Below are 20,332 nucleotides of genomic sequence, written 5' to 3'. Positions count from 1 at the left end.
ACTGTAAGTGAAAATGAGAATTCCCAATGCTTCTTACAAGAGGCTGAATATAAAATGTGAAGAATTGCTGCTATAGAAGGATTACCATCTTCTTATATAAGATACTGCTTTTTAAAAAAAAACAACGCAGGGTTAGGATCTATTTTTAAGAGAAAACTTTGGGTTGAAAAATTTTAAATGCACACAAATAAAGAATAAAATAGCAATAACTGCACAGCCGGTGTGGCTCAGTGGTTGAGCGTCAACCTATGGACTAGGCGGTTACAGTTAGATTTCTGGTCAGGGTACATATCCGGGTTGTGGATTTGATCCCCAGTAGGGGGCATGCAGGAGGCAGCTGATCGACGATTCTCTCTCATTATTAATGTTTCTGTCTCTCTCTCCCTCTCCCTTCCTCTTTGAAATCAATAAAAATATATTTTAAACAATAGCAATGACCCATATTCCCTCCATGCAGAAGTAAGTATTTCCACTTCGTGGGTAACAGCCAGAGTCAGTAATACTCCTGGAATTGTTCCAGACTGTGGATGGCCGACCCTTAGGAAGCCCTGGGGTAGGGAGCCACAGCCTGAGAGTCCTCTGCGCCTCAACCAGGGAGGCCCAGCAGGATGGGGCCTGGCCCAAAAGAACCAAAGAAAAGAGAGAAAGAACTCATGTCTCTTTTTCAGTCTCGTGTTCTCTTACCTACCTACAGACAGACCACATCCTTTGTCTCCTCACATCTGTCTCTGCCTTGCCTGTCTTCGACCCCGAGACTCCTAGATACATACATTATTATACAAGTGACAACATTTTAGATCCTATTTAATGATTTCTTTGTACCAAACTTCCTGGCCTTAGTTCCTATACCTTATCTCCCCCGTCTGCCTCTGTTATTTTTCCCTCCTAATAAAACGTCTGCTGAGGAAATGTCACTGAAATGATCCTTTGTGCTAATAGGGACATTATTTTCTAGGAAAGCCATGCAGGTGGTCTGAAAACATAAAATGCTGCATCAATAATATAACAAGAGCAGAAGATTTGACCTGAGAATAAAAAGCAAAAGGAGATCTTAGAAACCTTTTGCTTCCTTAACTTTAGGCGCTGGAGAAGTGAAGGGGGCAATTTAATTTGAGGGTTATTCCTGATGGGGAATTCGGTCATGTCAGGAAAGCTGCAAGTCAGAGGGAAAAGTCAGTAAAATCAAAGGAAGCTTGTTGTGTAATGATACTATTAAAATGTCAGCACCCTTCTTGGAGGCGGATCCAGGCAATCCAAATGAAAGAAGGGAGGTTAAAATGTCATGTTGCTTGGCTAAGAGCAACTGCCCTCCCAAACATGCTGTTTAACTTCTGGTTACCCCTCTCCCCGATTCAAGCTATTTATGTAACTTGTAAAATCAAAACAAGGCCACGGTAGTGCAAGAAGAAATGGGTTCATTATCAGCTTGCAGGAGTATCCCTTGGGACTTAACACTTCTCATCCCACTTCTTTTTTGGAAAACAGTTTGCTGGTTTGTCACAGGCCACCATAAAACCTACCCTCGCGTCTGAATAAAATAAAAGTTCATCTGCTGTCAGATTAAACACACCCCTCTCCGGTTCCAGATTCCCAGGGCCCCTCCCCTTCCTGCAGAATTGAAAATAAGCACCTCCTCCCTGAACTCGAGGCTCTCCAGGGGCCTCCCTGGTGCTTTCTCACTGTTCCCCACATCGAAACCACCTTCTTCCATGAAGCCAGCACCCATCTTGCCCCCAAACCAGACCCTCTTCTGCCCTCACAAATGTTCATCCCTCTTCGTGGCATCTCACTCATTCTGTCTGGCAGTATATGTGTTTCCTCATCTTTCTGTCTGCCTCTCCACACACACCACTTCCCAACCCCACACAGTGGGCTCTTGGAGGGCAAGAACTGGGGTGACTTACTTTGCAGTCCCTTGGGTGTGGAGAATGATATCTTGAACACTTGATAAATATAGGTTGATTGGTGGTGGGTCAGAAATGTTTTATAAGGACATTATTAAGAGAGTTGTGCCTAAACCATTCATGGAAGTTGTCTGTGCACTTGTTTAAGCCATGGGGATAGGCATTCCTCAACCTAACAAATAAGCCTGCCTTTTAATTTAATCACTAAAAAAAAAAGGAGCTTTAATGATTTGTCAAACTGGAATATGTTTCATCAATTTTCCTTATTTTCTCCAACTTCAACTTTTATACAGTTAGAGAGAAGCTAGTTGACACTATTTATAAACTTGGAGAGAGATTTAAATCAGAATTTATAAAAAGGCTACTAGAGCAATTTGGTCTGGACAGGAAGGAATGAAAAAATAAAAGCAAAACAAAGGAGACTCAGCATTGAGATGGGCAGGAGACCACTGGGCACATTAAAAAAATTCTTTTCCTACTTAAAAGTCACGCTCCTGGCAACTCTAGCTCATTTCACAAAAGATACCAAACAGCTCCAGGTCTTCTGGCCAAATAATAGGGCACATTCAGGCTATTAAAAGATAACATCAAAATAAAAAGCTTCTGCACAGCAAAATAAACCATCAACAAAATGAAAAGGGAGCCCACTGTATGGGAGAATATATTTGGCAATGATATATCTGATAAAGGTTTAATATCCAAAATATATAAGGAACTCAAACAACTTAACAATAGGAAAACAAACAATCCAATTTAAAAATGGGCAAAGGACCCAAATAGACACTTCTCCAAAGTGGGCATGCAGATGGCCAAGTGACATATGAAAAAAATGCTCAAAGTCACTGATCATCTGAGAGATGCAAATTAAAATGACAGTGAGGTATCACCTCACATCTGCCAGAATAGCTACCATCAACAAATGACAAGTGCTGGAGAGGATGTGGAGAAAATGGAACCCTCTTGCACTGCTGGTGGGAATGCAGACTGGTGTTGCCATTACAGAAAACAGTGTGGAGTTTCCTCAAAAAATTAAAAATGGAACTCCCATTTGACCCAGTAATCCCACTTCTAGGAATATATCCCAAGAAATCAGAAACACCAATCAGAAAGGATATTTGCACCCCTATGTTCATAGCAGTACAATTTACAATAGTTAAGATTTGGAAACAGCCTAAGTGCCCATCAGCAGATGAGTGGATTAAAAACTGTGGTATATCTACACCAAGGAATACTATGCAGCAGTAAAAAAGAAGAGTCTCTTACCCTTTGAGACAGCATAAAGGGACCTGGAGAGTATTATGCTAAGTGAAATAAGCCAGACAGAGAAGGGCAAGTATCACATGATCTCACTCGCATGTGGAATCTAATGAATAAAATAAACTGATGAACAAAATAGATCCAGAGATGTAGAATCATGGAACAGACTTCAGAATCTCAGAGGGAAGGTGGGGGAAGGTAGGTGGGTGGGAAGAGATCAACCAAAGAACTTGTATGCATATATGCATAACCCGTGGACACAGACAATAGGGTGATGAAGGGCCTGGGATGAGGGGCATGGGCGGGGCTAGAAGAGGTGATTGGGGGGGGATGGGATATATGTAATACTTTCAACAATAAAGATTTGAAAATAATAAATAAAAACCTGAATTTCCAGGGGAAAAAAAAGATAATCCAAAGAGGCCTTGCTTATTTACTCCCCCCCATTCCCAAAAGGATTTGTGTCGGCTTTATACAAAGCTACACAGCATATCAAACAAAACAAACAAACAAAAAGCAAAAGGGCAAAAATAAAAGGTGGAATTTTAAGATGAAGTCAAGGATAAAGTTAGTGTGTAGAAATGTACGTCAGAAAGTCTTAAACTTCGGAGCTTGGATCTGAGTGTCCCGGGGACCAAAGCAAAGAAGACAACACAATTGACTACACATTTCATAGTGTATTTAAAACAAAACCCAGTTCCTTACTGTCTGCACGCCAGATACGGCACCCGCCTCTCAGTGGTTCTGCCCACTTACGATGGATCTGACGCCTGCTGGGAGGGGCCACGTGTGTTTGAAACCACAGGACAAGCCTGGCTAGGCCTGTGGTTCGGCTGTCAGTAAGCACAATGCCCATTCTTTTTTTGTAGTTAATTTTTAAATGGGATGTACTTGTCATGTGAGTTTCAGGTGTACCATGTAACGATGCCGATATTTGTATATATTGCAAAATGAATTCTTTTCATGAGTCAACCCAGCGAGGCTAGCTCTGTGAGAAAGGCAGGTCCAAAGGAGACGAGCTCATCTCCGGGGCGGCAGCATCACATGCAGCGTTTTCACTTTGCTCAGGTTTGCCCACACAGAGACCCTAGAGAAGTCCAGAGATGCAAACGAGTCTTTAATATATTCCCGACAAGGGGCCTCTTCCCTCTTCCTGCCTTCAGAAACCATGATACTCTCTGGTGCCTAAAGCCCTGCTCTGCTTCCCCAGGGTCTCGGCCCAGTGCCTCTGGCCCACAGCTGCCTCTCCTTCCTTTTCAAAGGGGGAAAAAAAATAGGACACATTTCTCTCTCAGATAGCCATGAGGAGGGAAGCATGTAAGTAAAATAATGAATACAATGATGTGCATGACGGATATATAAGCCTCCCAGGAATAGGTTTTATTTTTTTAAGAGCGGCTTTTTGACCCACTTAAAACTCTAGGTCCGTGGTCGGCAAACCACGGCTTGCGAGCCACATGCGGCTCTTTGGCCTCTTCAGTGTGGCTCTTCCACAAAATACCACGTGCGGGCGCACGTACAGTGCGATTGAAACTTCGTGGCCCATGCACAGAAGTCGGTATTTTGTGGAAGAGCCACACTGAAGGGGCCAAAGAGCCGCATGTGGCTCTCGAGCCGCGGTTTGCTGAGCCGCAGTTTGCCGACCACCGCTCTAGGTAACTGACTGCAGGATTGATTGATGGATAGGTTCTGAGTGTGGGGAGAGCAGAGTTAGAGATTTTAAAACAATGACGCCTTCTCTGTGTCTCTTGCACGTCTTTAGTGACCACATTGTTGTCCATCAAAGGCAGCGGGTTTAGCAACTTGACCTCTCACTTCTAAAAAGCACAATATCACCCGGGTGGTATGTGAAACATGCTGGAGTCACTGAAGCCAGTCACCTCTCTAAGTCTCAATCTTCACTTATAAAAGGGAATCACGACAGAAGTTATTTTAGGAAATTTGGACCTGAGAGTAATAGGAAGACTTTCTCTCCCCTCTTCTCCTGTCACTCACCCTCCCTCTTTTGTCAAATGTAAACTTGCTTACCACTGGGCTCATGCTTGAAATTGTATGTCCTTAAAAGCACTTTTCTCCCCGCCCTGCCCACCGTGGCTCTGTTTCTGGACAGTATACAGCGTCTGCTCATGGATCATCCCACTGTCCAACGCCACATAAATCCTTCCTGTCCGTGTTGTCTGGTAGTGAAGGCCGTAAGCCTGACGGCAGGTGGCTGTGCCACGGGGTTAGATGTGGGGCACTCGCTGCTCACCTGCTGGGTTCTAAGGCCCGAGCCACCTGCCGCAGGCTGCTCCGTCCTACACCACTCGCCAGTGGGACAGAGCTGTCCGCAGCAATGGTCAGGGACGGCAGCTGGTGAAGAGGCATAGAGTCTGTGCACTGTCTTGTACTGAGGCCCAAATATGCTTTACTTTGTCCTATGCACAGCTAGGCTCCAGATATGAGCATCTGGGTAATTTTGAACTTCTTAATATATCATTTCCAATGTTTTGAACATATTTTATTTTTTATTGAATGTATTGGAGTGACATTGGTTAATTAAATTATGCTGGGTTTGGGTACACAATTCTACAAATCATCTGTATCATTGCATTGTGTGTTTATCACCCCAAGTCAAGTCTCCTTCCATCACCATTTATCCCCCCTTTACCCTCTTCTACCTCCTTCTACATCCCCTTCTCTCTGGCAATCACCATACTGTTTGTGTCCATGAGTCTTTCTTTTTACTCTTTGCTTAATCCCTTTACCCTTCTCACCCAGAGGGGAACTCTGACAGTCTGTTCTATGAATCCATGAGTCTGCCTCAAGTTTGTTTTGTTCATTAGATTCCACATATGAGTGAAATCATATGGTACTTGTCTTTCTCTGACTGGCTTATTTCACTTAGCATAATACTCTCCAAGTCCATCCATGCTGTTGCAAAAGGTCAGATTTCCTTCTTTTTAACAGCTGAGTAGTATTCCGTTGTGTAAACGTATCACATTAAATATTACTTAAATATTTTGAAGTAAAAGCCAACAGTGACAGAGTATTTTGGTTAGACAAATAAAAATTAAATCTGGAGAAAAAATGGCTGTTAGAAAGCGCTGAAGAATAACCAAAGGTGGAGAGGAACTAGATAAGAATCTACCCTGGTGAGATTCGCTATTTACAGCAGCATTTTGCTTTAGATAACTTCCCAATCTGTGTGCAGCTTAGGGGCAGCTGAAATTCTGCTAGAGTAACCCAGGATATTCTTCCATCTCAAGATCCTTCATTCATCTGCGAAGTCTCTTTGGCCAAATAAGGTAACCTATACATAGGTTCTGGAGATTATGAAACAGAGGATAAAGAAATATTTCAAATCTTCTTTTATGAGGCCAGCATTAACCCTGATACCAAAATCTGATGAAGGCATTAACAGAAAAGAAAAGATCAATATATTTCATGAATATAAGACATGAAAAATATTTTGTTGTTCTTAATCCTCACCTGAGGATATTTTTTCCATTGATTTTTTTTTTTTTAAGAGAGAGTGGAGGGAGAGTAAGAAAGAAACATCAATTGTTTGCCTCCCACAACCAATGGGGATGGGGATGGAGCCTGCAACCGAGGTATGTGCCCTTGACCAGGAATCAAACCCAAGACCTTTCGGTATGCAGGCCAACGCTCTGACCATTGAAAACACTGGCCAGGGCAAGACACAAAAATTCTTAACAAAATACTCCTGTGGTAGGATGAATATGAGAGACCATATAAGAGAGGCTGTAGGATGAGAGTAGAGAAGGTGATATGATATCAGAAGCAGAGACTGCAATGACCTAACAATGAGTGCCCACAGCCTCTAGAAGCTGAAAGAGGAACCAGCCCTGACAACACCTTGATCTTAGCCCCTTAGTGCTCACCTCAGACTTCTGACCTCCACGACTCCAAGAGAAAAGATTTATTGTTTTTAAGCCATTCAGTTTGCAGTAATTTACTACAGCAGCTTTGGGAACCTAACAGCCACTGTAAAAGACATACCCTATGAAGCCACAGTAATAAAAACAGTGTGGTATTGGCATAAAGCTAGTCATACAGTCAATGAAACACAATGGAACCCAGAAATAGAGTCCCTCAGGTACAGCCTATTGATTTTTCACAAGACCCCACAGTAACTCAATGGGAAAGGGAAAGACTTTTCAAAATGGTGCTGGCACAACTGGAGGTGCACATTTGAAAAATGAACCTCGACTATAAAGATAAACATAAAAGCTAAAACCGCAAAGCATGTACAAGAAAACACAGGATAGTATCTTTACATCCTTGGATTTGGCAAAAAAATGCTCAGACAGTCACAGAAAGTAATAACCATATGAGTAATTATTAAATTAGTCTTCATCAAATATTCTGTTTGTCAAAAGACATTATTAATAAAATGAGTAGACAAAGCACAGACTAGAAAATATTCACCAAACATATATCTGACAAAGATCTTGTGTCAGAATATGTAAAAGAACTCCTACAACTTCATAATAAAAAATGAACAACCAAATTTATTTTAAAATGCAAAATACTTGAGCATACATTTCACAAATGAAAACACACACCTAAAAAATAGCATATGAAAAAGAACTCAACCTCCTTCATCCTCAGGGCAATGAAAATTAAAACCACAATGAGATATCACAACATAGCCATCAGAATGACTAAAATTTAAAAGGTTGCTAAAGCTAAATGTTAGTAAGGATGTGGGGTAACTAGAATTCTCAAATGTTATTGTATAATATTAGGTGTATGTTGGACTACAAATGGTACAAGCACTTTGGAAAATGGCTTGACAGTGTCATACAGTTAATAGAGCTACACTTTGACTTACCAGTTCCATTCCTAGGTATTTACCCAAGAAAAATGAAAGCATATATCCATTTAAAAAATGCTTATACAAGAATATTCACAGCAGCTATTTTTTCACAACAGCCAAAATCTGGAAAGAAACTCAATGTCTATCAGACAGTAAGACCCATTTAACAATGGCTCTTCCATTGTAAGAACCAGTAGTACCACAATGGGACACTACGCAGCAGTAATAAAGAAGGAATTACTCAACAGCACGGATAAACATCATAAACATTATGTGGAGTGAAAGAAGGCAGAGATTCCAGAGTATGGTTCCATTTCTGTAAATTTATAGAACGGGCAAAAATAATCAAAAATCAAAACAGTGGGTGTCTCTGAATGAGGGATAACTAGGAAGAATTATGAGGAAACTTTCTGGGGAGATGGAAATGTTCTATATAGGAGTTAGGTTACTTAGGAGAACTTATTTGTCTAATTTGTACAGTTGACATTTGTATATTTTAATGTGTATAAATTACTCAAAAGAACTAACAGTAAAAATTGTAATAATTGGGTGTGTTGGGGAGAGATACAGAAGAAACAAGAATGGTAGAATATTAATAATTGTGAAACTTGGGGGTTGGGTACATGGGGCTTCATTCTTCTCTCCTATTCACTTTGTATGCATTGGGAATGTTCCATAATAAAGGTTTTTAAAATATAATAGTTGACAGATAATTCCTTTTGAATATAGCAAGACCCATTGAATGTAACCTAGTATTTTTAATTAGCTAGAGGTTAAAAATGGAAAATTAAGTGGCTTGTATCATAAATGTGTTTTTCTTTTTTTCTTGGATCATTTTCATGTGTTTCAATGTTTAAAAATAGAAGAGAGGTCATCACTGTAATGCCGTCTCGGTAATGAGCTTTGTCACTAACTCTTCCTCAGAGAACATGCTAAAGAGTTCTGATTTTATTAGAAAGTTGTATGAGAATATATTTGACAAACCCAAGACATTAAATGGTCTCTTTTAAAAATATTCCTCTGAACTATACACTTAAAAATGGTTAGGATGTTAACTTTTATGGTATATGTATATTTCAGCACAATTTTAAAATTTTTATGTAAGTAAAAAAAAAATTCTAAATGAAGAGATTAAATGGTTTTGTTTTTCCTCCCCATGCTCCATAATTATTTCTCTTGCCCTTGGATGTCACATGGTAGTCACTATTACAGTTCCAGGAAATAAAATGCTTTTTAAAATATTTCAAATAATTGTCCTCAAGTACCAACAAGTAAAGATCTGGGATACCAATATTCGTTAAAATATATAAATATAAATGTTTCATGAACAGTTGATTGAGCTGTAAACTTCTGGATGTGTTTAATTTCAGCAGCTTGTTTTATATTAGCCTTTTTATTTCATAATTGGCTTGCCAACTTCGGGTGGGAGGCCAGAAGAAGAAATGGGATGGACTTCTTGTGTAAAGAACATTTCCGAATAAATTCACTGAAGCAATCCTTAGAGGAGGTGGAACTGCAGAACTGACTTTCCATAAGGTTCTAATGTGGAGTTTCTTCAAGTATGTAAACTTTCACACTGGAATGTCTCTGGCTGGGTACTGGGGGAGGTTTTGAAATCTCTGTTTCCTGGGAACATGGTGGTTTGAGAACAGAACAGATATTCCTCCAGGGCAGCTCTGGGCAGCCAGGCAGCAGGAAGCGCTCAGCGGCCCAGCCAGGTAGAGGGGGGTTTTCTGGAAAGAATGAACAGCCGCTGCTATGCTCTGTTCACGAGTCACTTGGTTGGAGATGTAAAGTCTTGAGAGAAAGAGTCTGATTGAGTTTAGGTCCTGAGCCTGCCCCGGGTGTGTGTGTGTGTGTGTGTGTGTGTGTGTGTGTGTGTGTGTGTGTGTGTGTGTGTGAGAGAGAGAGAGAGAGAGAGAGAGAGAGAGAGAGAGAGAGAGAGACTGCTTCTGCCAGAAAGAACCTCCAGGAACTCCGTCAGCCTTCTCAGTGTGAGGCAGGGTGACTCCAGTCCCTGAATGTGATGGAGGAAATACAGTCCCACTAAAGAGCAGGGCGCTGTTGCAGAGAGGGAATGGAGGCTGGGTCCACTTCTGATGGGGAACGCTGTTCAGAAGGGACTTCCTAACATGGCCACAGTTCACCCATCCATTTTATTTTCACTGAGACCCTCTCAGGCTCCTCCAGCCCAGGGAGATGACAGTGTCTCTTATGTTCGTGTTTATCTCAACCATCCTTGCAACACTGGGTGCAGAGCTGGTAGCTTAGGATGCTCTGGGCTGCAAGGAAAACTGCTATTCAACTGGCTGAAACATGACGGAAAATTATTATTTTACGTAACAATCCTGGGATGGTTGGTTGAGTCAGTGGCTAGGAATATTATCAAGAACCTGATTAATTTCATCATATGGCTCTGCCATTTTAAATGTCAGTCATGGATGGCTGCCTCAGCTCCAAGCTTCAAATCCCCACGCACCACTCTCCAGAGGCAGAACAAAAGGATTATTGTATCCTAGTGCCTGTTTTTAAGAGCTAAGAAACCTTTCTCAGAAGTCCCTCAACAGCTGTCTCTTCATGCCTCATTGGTCAGAATTGGGTCACATGCCTTTTTTGGCTAGTTACCATCGAGGAAAATGGAATTTCCCCAACTGGCTTCACCACCACAGCGGGGAATGGGGCCAACCTTCCCCAAAGCTCGTGGTCACAAAGAGTAACGTGGGCAGCAGGACAACATTGGGTGAAGCTTTATGGACATTAGTCACATTTGTGGCTCCCGATGTTTGAGAAACAGTCCACATTATGAACCCTGCCTATCCAAAACAGGAGCAGCCTGACCGGTGTGGCTCCGTGGGTGAGCGTTAACCTAGGAATTGGAAGGTCATGGTTCCATTCCAGGTCAGGGCACACGCCCAGGTTTCAGGCTTGATCCCCAGTAGGGGGCGAGGCAGCCGATCAACGATTCTCTCTCATCATTGATGTTTCTATCTCTCTCTCCCTTGCCATTCCTCTCTGGAATCAATAAAAATATATTAAACAAAAACAAAATAGCAGAACTCCTTCCCAGTCAGCAGGTATTTTATCTGGACGCCCCAATCAGACACACCTGATGAGACTTGAATACAGAATCGAGGAATGAGGTGCCAGGCAGAACCCATTTTCCAGGGAAGGTGGGGGATCATTGAAGAAAGACAGTCTAGTTTTTAGAAACGGCTGAGTGGTAGCATCCTGCATAGATAGCATCTGTGTTGATATGGGACAGTGGCCACAGGTCTCCACGGAAGCAGTTTGGTGGTATAATTTGGGTGTTGTTCTAGGTTATGTAGCCTTCAAGCCTGATCTTCGATCCCTCCTGGGGATTCTGTGAGCTCCCTAATAAATTCCTTTCTATCTTCAACAAACTAGCTTGAGTGGTTTGTATTGTTCATTACCGGGAACTCTACAAGGAAGAATTGAAGAATGGTTCCTGGGTAGGCAAGACTGTGTCTACTACAGTAGGTATTTGGTGTTGCAAAAAGCCAAGGAGCTGTATTCTGTGGGGTGCACCTCACTTACAGAGAATAAAATGTGGACAGTGCCCCAGATGTTGTGCCCTGCTGCCAAACTTGGCTTCCTTTCTCCGCTACTTGCTTGGGATGGAAACCTGCTCTTACTGTCTCTCTCCTTCGGTGTTTCCACCGAACGGCTCCATACCCTGAGACTTTTCCCTCCTGGCCTAATGGGTAAGTGCAGCTTAATACCCTGTGGAAGGAATCGCAGACTAATCTAGCCAAGCCAAGCATAAAGAAAAAGTTTAAAAAAAAATTGAGATGCCATATATACTTGATTTTTTTAATCCTCTTACAAAGATAATGTACCTTCCCTGCAATTTATTTAACATTTTTATCAAACAACAAAAAAAAATTATGGCAACATTAATGACACTTTCATAACAGAAGGAACAATTGCACTTACAACTCTGCCCTCCCCCTGGCCTGACAGAGCTACTGGTACCTCTTAACATTCTCTTATTTGCGTATCTCAATGTGTCCACTGTGCCCTTATATTCATTAAGTGGGTGCAACGTATTTTACCTAACCACCAATCACCCCTACCAGATATTTAGGAGGCTTCCAGCTTACCAATGTTCTTATGTTAATTTTGTATTAAACGGTCATAAAAACATTGTCCTTCTTTGGGGTAATTCGAATCACTGAATCATTTATATATATTTTGAATCGATTTGCCTGGCATAGGGGTTTTACATTGTCATCAGCAATGTATGTGTGGACACCAGTTTCACTGCACCATCACCGACAACGAGTGTGTTTTAAATTTTTTTTAATTTAATAGAAGCAGCGTGGGACCTTATTGCTCTTTTATTTTGTTGATAATTACTGAGGTTTTTCTACAATTCTGATTGTGAACTCTGTCGTTCAGCCTTCTCGGCCGTAGGAGGTCCCAAGCAGAGTCAGCACCAGGCTCATGGATTGCAAATGTAAAAAAGATGTGCACGTTATCAAGAATGCTTCAGAAAGTGCCATGTGGTTTTTTTCAGGAGCTGGTTTTAGGCAGAATTAATCCTTTTAGAGGGTTATTATATTGGATTGTCCTAGTTATGTCAAAGGATGGCCTGGGGGAGGGGATTTCTTCATTTGTCTGCACATTGCTGAACATTTAATTCCAAATTTTCTGCTTAGTGTATAATGAAAAATGTTCACCAAATTTGTGGCAGTGGATGTAAACTGTATTTTTGACATTTAACAATTTTTTAAATAGATTAATATTACAGAAATATATCGGTTCTCTGTAACATCCCTTCCCCAAAATAAAACTGCTGTTTTGCTGATAAATTACTCCTTTTTTCTCTTATTTCTCTGCTAAAAACACAAACTGCTACCTAAAAAAAAAACACAAATTAGCCATGAAAAGAAATTTACATGTTGGCGACTGTGGCCTAATTTTAAATGCTGGTATGGAATTTCTCACAGGAAGCCAGGGTCCTGGAAAACAGAATGTTCTTTTTTGAATCGGGTTTTGAAAAGTGAAATTAATTGTAACTCTTGGGGGAGGACAAGCAAAAAGTAACAAAAATAGTTTTTGGCTCCCAGAGCCCACCAATGGCAATGCTGTAAATGTGAGAACTAAAACGATGAAACTCTTAGGAAAAAAAACAGGAGAAATTCTTCATGACCTTGGATTTGGCAATGGATTCTTAGATATAACACCCAAATCACAAGCAACAAAAAGAAAAACTGTGGGTCTGGCTGAGGAGTGTGGCCAGAATGTGCAAAAGAGCCACGTCTGCTCTTTAAGCTACAGAAACTCCAGGACCTAAGAGGTGACCCTCCCCTAAGATGTGACTGTCTGCACTGCCAGACAACCCTTGTGAGCTCCTGGGCGGGCTGTTTCCTCCCACGGCCCAGGGGACGCTCCCTGACCTGCCTTTCCTGGCCAACCATTGATTCCCACCCTCTGCCTCCTTCCTGTGCCTCTCGTCTTCACCTTTTTCTCTTTCATGGTACCTAGATGGCTAGGACCCACTCTATTGCACAGACCCCTAAACGGGGGCCAAGGAGCTCCCATGATTTCTCCCGCATTACAAAGTGGTTGGGGAAGATGTGATGCTTGACCTCGGACTCCCGGCCTTGAGCCCAGGGCTCCTCCCTGGATAGTTCATACCAGCCTCTGCTGACTGTAGATCTGGGAGGCTGGTGGCCCCTGCAGGTGCCTGTCTGCAGGAGCTGATTTGCAGAAGAGCTGTTGGCTTGTGGATGGAAAAAGGAGCAATAGGAAAATCTCAGAGAGGGATGGAGGAGGGGCTGACCCTTAGCCAGGCCTGTGGATGAGTTTTGAGGCCCCTCAAGGGAGATTTAGGTGAGAAGCCCCAAGTACACTGTGAGTACACTGTTTGTGAATGGCTGTGTGAGACTCTAGGCTGGAAACAGTGCTGCCTCAGGGCCTGGGGACAAAATGCAGAATCAGGAGAGCCTGCCCCGCCCCAGGGTGGCACCCATGGGGAGAATCGTAGAACCACAATTCCTGGAGGAAGAGTTCCCAAAGCCGGCAGCAAGGGGCCATTGAGATGGTGGGAGTGGGGGAGGTAAGCTGACTTGTTCCTGAGCACAGGTGAGATGACACAGCCACAGGCACTCCCAGAAATAATTGGCAGGAGATGAGGGTGGAGAGGCTAGAGGGGCCTGGGGTGACTGTCAGTGGAAAGACATCTGCCTTGTGAGGGTTGTTCATTATGATGCCCTGACCCTGAATATCATGCTCTTAAGCCCACATTCATTTGTTCTTTTATTTGACATCTCTCTATAGGTTCCAGCTCCCATTCTTGTATTGAACATACCCAAAGGTGAGCCAGAGGGACAAGACCTCTCTGATCTCAGGAGCTTACCATTCCATTTAGCTTAGCGTTTCCATTTTCTTCTTGGGGTTCTCCTGTCTGTGACCCAAGTGAACAAGAAGTTTACTATAAACAACACACACACACACACACACACACACACACACACACACGAGATGGTTTGGGGCATCTTTTAAAACTTCCTACAGAGGCATTAATCCTTCTTCTTGGTAAGATTCTTGAAAGCAAGGTCTGTACGTTGGCATGGGACCCCTGTACTGAGGGCTCGGGGAGGATGGGATGATGCTATTCCGTTCAGGATGAGCTTTCCTCACAGCCAATCATGTGGTTGGGTCCTAGCTAGACAACTGCTCTGTCCGGAGCTGTTTGAGGAGACCAGCTGGTACACGATGCAGTCACGCGGCTTCCAAGAACTTAAGCCACTTAGTGCAAAGCCTGGCAGAGCTTCCTAATGTGGGTGCTAGGCTGAAGTAGGAGGGGGGGTGTCATGGCTGGCTGAGGGCTTGGCCCTGCAGCTTAATTAGAGGGCAGGGGAGGTGGGATCAGTGGGGGGCCTGGAGCAGCTGCAGCCAGCAGGCAGAGCAGCCGGCGCCTGGAGGAGCCTGGGGTGTCCACTCCTGATAGAAAATGAGCTGCTTTGAACACTGCTGTCTGAGCCCAAGAATTCCTTCTCTTGGGTTTGAGCTGTCAGAATTGAAATGGTTACAAAATTGCAAAGTTTCTGTTTCTTTCCATACCCTAATAAGAAGAGACACTGAAATTTAAAAAAAAAATTAATGTCAGTTATATCCCAGTAAAGCTAAAACTTTAAAAACAAAATCAAAATTTAAAACAGGACTGTGATGGACACCCGGTGTATGTTAACAATTGCTGGGTGTAAACTTAGAAAGAGCCAGGAAAGAATAGTTTCGCTGAGACTGTGAGTGCTGAAATGCACTTTTCTTGGTCAGCTAAGGCCAGTCCACCGGTGTTCAAGTCTCAGAACGAGATTGTCTCACCCAGACTGCATCGTGGGACAGTCATCCTGTTTATGGCCCAGCTGATATTTCCTCTGTGTTTGCATCACAACTTGTTATCTATGGGTCTTGCAGAAATGAAATAGGAAGTGAGACAGTGAAGTGGTTTATTTTAAACTTTTTATTTTGAGCTCATTGTTGAGTCACATGTGGTTGTAAGAAATAATATGGAGAGGTCCTGAGAAGTCCCAGGTGCACTTTGCCTGGTTTCTTCAATGTTGACACCTTGCAGGACGACGTAGCACATATCACAGCCAGGAGAGTGACACGGACACGGGCCATCACATTCAGGTTCCCCCTTTCACATGCATGTGTGTGTGTATTCCGTTCTATGAAAGGTGAAGTGTTCTGAGCTCCAGTGAAGAAATGTACTTTGCAAGTGGAAAAGTGGTTTTCATGAGGTTTTACGTTTTTGTGGCTATTACTTTTGCAGTCTTGGTAGGAAATATTATATACCCTATTTAGTAATGCCTTTTATCTGATAGCATAAAGGACTGTGTGGCTATTCCCATCCCAATAAACATGCTGAACATCTTTAGCTCTTAAAAATATTGATACTTGAGCCCTGGCCTGTGTAGCTCAGTTGGTTGAGCATCACCCCTTGTGGGCTCGATCCTGAGTAGGGAGAGAGCGGGGGAGAGGGTGTGCAGGAGGCAGCAGATTGATATCTCTCTGTCTATCTTCCTCTCCCTTCCTCTCTCTCTCTAAAACTCAGTAAAAACATATTTTTTTAGTAAAAATACTGGTATTTAAAGCCCAGATGCATTCAGCTAGATTTGGGACCTGCTAGCATTCCTTCTGTCTGAATATTGAAACTTGAAGCTGGACTCTACATTTCATGATCACTCACAGTACATAAACAAGTCATTTATTAAGAAACTGAATTTGAGAGCCCCAAGAAGTGGCCTGGGTGTCCCCCTCTGACCCCACAGGTCCAGGCTGGTTAGGGGATTCCTTCTCCAGGTAACCCAGTGCAATCATCACCCCGGAGAACCGGGAGGCCTCTCCCTCCTGGAGCCTCAAGCCCGAGGGGTTGCAGCCTCCTCTGGGTTACCAGGTTCTGCGGGGTGGCACCCGTGCACAGGAGCTATTAGCACAGCACGAGAGTCTTGAGGACCAAACTGCTGACAGGCCAGGCTCTTCTCTCCCGCAAGCCCCCCTCTATCAGTGCTTCCTCTGGCCTTCGTGGGCCTGTCAACCACCCTGACCTTCTCCAGAGCAGTGGCCAGCCAGGCCACACCTCGGACTTCACTAACTGGCTCTCACAACTGAGCTACCTCCCAAATCTCTAACCCTCAGCCCCTTCTCTGTCTACAACCTCCTCCCACAGAATTCTAGAGCTTGGCTATACCCTGCAGGTCACTTAGGTCAACCTCCACATCTCACAGGTGAGAAAACTACAGCTATTGATTGACATGCTCCCAGGCGCACAGCTAGAGTGGCAGCAGCAGCATATGACTTGAGGTCTCCTGACTTCCAGTCCAGAGCTCTGTCTACCACAGGACATTCTCAGTTCCCTCCTTCAAGCCACCTCATCTACTTTGGGCCCTTGTGTGACCTTTGTCCTCCGGCCTCTCCCAAACCTCACAGACCCGCCCTTGACTTCCCCATCAACCCAGGCCTAGAGCCTGCCCTGCAGACTTTATCCTCTGGCCCATCCCCAGACCTGCTCATCCCCATTCACACTGGGCCATGGGTACAGAAAGCTACAAAAGTGTCCCACTAAATCCACCAATGGAAACTGACCAATGGAAAAGGAGACAGAAGAAAATGGGCAGATACATTTCATCTTCTCGGCTTCTCCTGTGGACTGCTCCATGGTAAGCTCCTCCTTGCAATCCTCCCAGGGCTGCAGGACATCTCTGCTGAGTGCCCAGGCTCTCCAAGGGAGACAGCCTACCCAAAGGCAAGGCACCGAGGTGGGGAGTCGCTGGGAGTGTCCAGGGAATGGCAGCAGTCGGTCTGACTGAGCACCTGGTGTGTGAAGGAGCGTGGCCTCCAGAGTCAGACTGGCTGGGCTTGAATCCTAGATTCACACTTTTTACCAACTGTGTGACCTGGGCAAGTGAAGAAACTAAACCTCAGTTTCCTTGCATGTAAAATGAGAAGAACAGTAGGACTTTAGGATGTAAAGATTTGCTGATTTAAAGTCATCAAAGCATTTAGCACGGGACCTGATAGAACCCCCAAGTAGACTGTTATTATAGTAAGGTGGCAGCACAGGTCGCAGAGGATCTGGGGTTTGGTTTGGTCGATGGGCAGTCATTGAGAGCCTGTGAGCAGAGATGGGCACATCCAGGACTGTGGCCTGTGACAGTCACTTTGGCTGTTGAACACAGGGTGGACTTGGAGTAGGAGGAGAACGAGTGGGGTCAGAGGGGCCTGTTGGAGAGGAAATATAAAAAGTGTCCAAGATGGCATGTGGACAGGAGGGAGGGACTTCCAGGACAGCCTCAGGAGTCTGTGAGCCTCATCTCGGGGTCGTGCATAGAGTCCCCTCTCTCTAGTCCAGGGGTCCTCAAACTACGGCCCGCGGGCCACATGCAAATACAAATATTGTATTTGTTTCCATTTTGTTTTTTTACTTCAAAATAAGATATGTGCAGTGTGCATAGGAATTTGTTCATAGTTGTTTTTTTTTAACTATAGTCCGGCCCTCCAACGGTCTGAGGGACAGTGAACTGGCCCCCTGTTTAAAAAGTTTGAGGACCCCTGCTCTAGTCCTGCTCGGAAAGCCAAGGGCTCTTTTTACATTTTTGCTTCCTGTTGGGTCCTGATGGAGGCCCTCAGACAGGGAGCTCTGGCCTTCATGAGGGCTGGGTTCCCCATGCTGGCTGCTGCACATCACAGCTTCCTCCCAACTCTAAAGGACACGGAACTGTTCCCCTGGGCGCTCCTCTCCTGCAGCTGAATCAGACCATCGGGGTGGGTGCTGGGCAGAGATGGTTTGTGAAGCTTTCCACGTGATTCTACTGGAAGGCAGGATTAAGCACCCTGCCTACTAGAGATTACTCTCTTGGTTCGCTTGTTCCAGTCCGAACAGGCAACCTTCAAAATCTCTAGATTATCAGGAGACACTTTTCATCAGTTTACCCAGACCACCGTGGCAGACATCATTAGCATCTACCCAACAGCCATTGCCTCTTCTTCCTGCTAAATAGACTCATTTGGTTCAGGTGGTAGCAAAATGCTCAGAAAAGATGGGCTTCTCCCCCAAACCCTGGAGGATGAAACTTGATTGATTTAAGTCAATCAGAATAAGAGTAATTCCATTCATCTCTGGCAGGGACTGGGCATGTGACATAGTTCTGGCCAATGGGATGTAGGGAGAACACAGCCGAAGGGCTTCTGGGAAATGTTTCCCCCTGTGTAAAGAAGAAATGTATAGGAAGAGGGCCTTGCCCTTCTCTCTCTCCCCTGCTTTGAAACGCTATCATGTAAGAGTGCGCAGGCCACTGCTGCCACAGCCGTCCTGTGACCACCTGGGGAGGCATGACTGACAGACACTCTTTATCATCCCTGTGCTGCAGGGCCAACCCTGAAACAGCCGACCTGGAGGTTTATTGTGAAACAAGAGCATAAATGTCCTGATACGTAAGCTCCTGTGGATGGGGTCTTTTGTTCTTTGCAGTCCAAAGCTTCCAAAAGATGCAGGCACGCTCACTTAGTAATGTCTCACATGAGCTTGACAAGGACTAGGGGTTTTCTGATCATCTCTTTCAACATGCAGGAGGTACCGCAGCAGTTCTTTAAGACAAAGCAATTCATAGTTAAGACTCCTGCTGACTCAACCCCCGAAAACTAGAGCCCTCTCCCTTCCAATGAAATACTAGGAGTTAGAGACTTTGTAATCAACTGGTAATTACGGGGACCCTCATTCATTAGCACCGCTAGCAACACATGACTTGGCTGCTCATGGAGAACGTGGCCTTGGGTGGTGGAAGTGCTGTGGGAGGGATAATGTGTTTAAAGGCAAAGTAATACTTAAGGTGTACGAGTAACAGCTGAGCCCCATTAAATAGAGAATTCAAATGTAATTTTTTTCAGTTAATAAGTTTTAGGACCATTCCACAGACCTGTGCCTATCTGGTTCCATGAAGTTAGTTAATTTTCATTGCATTGTAAATTTCCACTACGTTGAACTTTAATGTATTTGCACCTTTAAATCTGCATGCAAAAATTACATAGGCTATCAATTTGATGAACTCGATGCAGGGATTATGTGATAAATATAATTAAAGCACCGTGATTCCATATTTGCAAAGGCGGAAAGTGTCTTGAAGTGAATATTAGAATTCTAAATTGGTGATTTTTACTCTATGCCAGAAGCAATTTTCCCCCTCTGTGAGTCATGTCTCTGTTATGGTCATAAAAATCATTGGGGAAATTGTAAGCATTAAAGAAGTATTTCTTTAGACTGTACCTTTTAATAATGTGTAAATCAAAATAATCTATAGATATTAAATATGAGGGCTGTGTGGTGTAAACTATAATATCAACTATAAAACACATTGGCAGATTGTGTAGGTATAAGTTTTTATGAGATCATCATTTCATTACTTGCATCGTAGAGTGTGTGAAATTATATTACCCATCCTACCATCTATATAACTCTCACTTTAACTCAAAATCCAAAAATCCAGCAGGCATTTGTAAGTGACTGTAAAGATTCTTAAGTTCTTGATCCCTGTAGCCCACACAAGACTTACGGAGATCAGTCTGGGAGAAAATGAAGAGAATTCTCTAACAGGCTCCACAGCCCAGGAAGTACCTCTCAATGCTGCGAATGAGAGGCCTCAGCCTGAGAAACTGTAGTGACACGTGTACAATAGCAGAGGGCACACTGGACTTGGGCACCAAAAATACCACTTTCCTACCTGTGTGGCTGATAGATCACTAATCCTCTCTGAGCCTCAGTTTTCACCACTCTCAAATTGGGAAAATAGTCCCTGACCTAACTATGTTTCAGGCTTATTATAAA

Source organism: Myotis brandtii, unplaced genomic scaffold, assembly GCF_000412655.1.
Source record: "Myotis brandtii unplaced genomic scaffold, ASM41265v1 scaffold8, whole genome shotgun sequence".
Taxonomy (NCBI): Eukaryota; Metazoa; Chordata; class Mammalia; order Chiroptera; family Vespertilionidae; genus Myotis; species Myotis brandtii.
The sequence above is the reverse complement of the archived record's forward strand: the minus strand, read 5'-3'. Positions refer to the sequence as shown.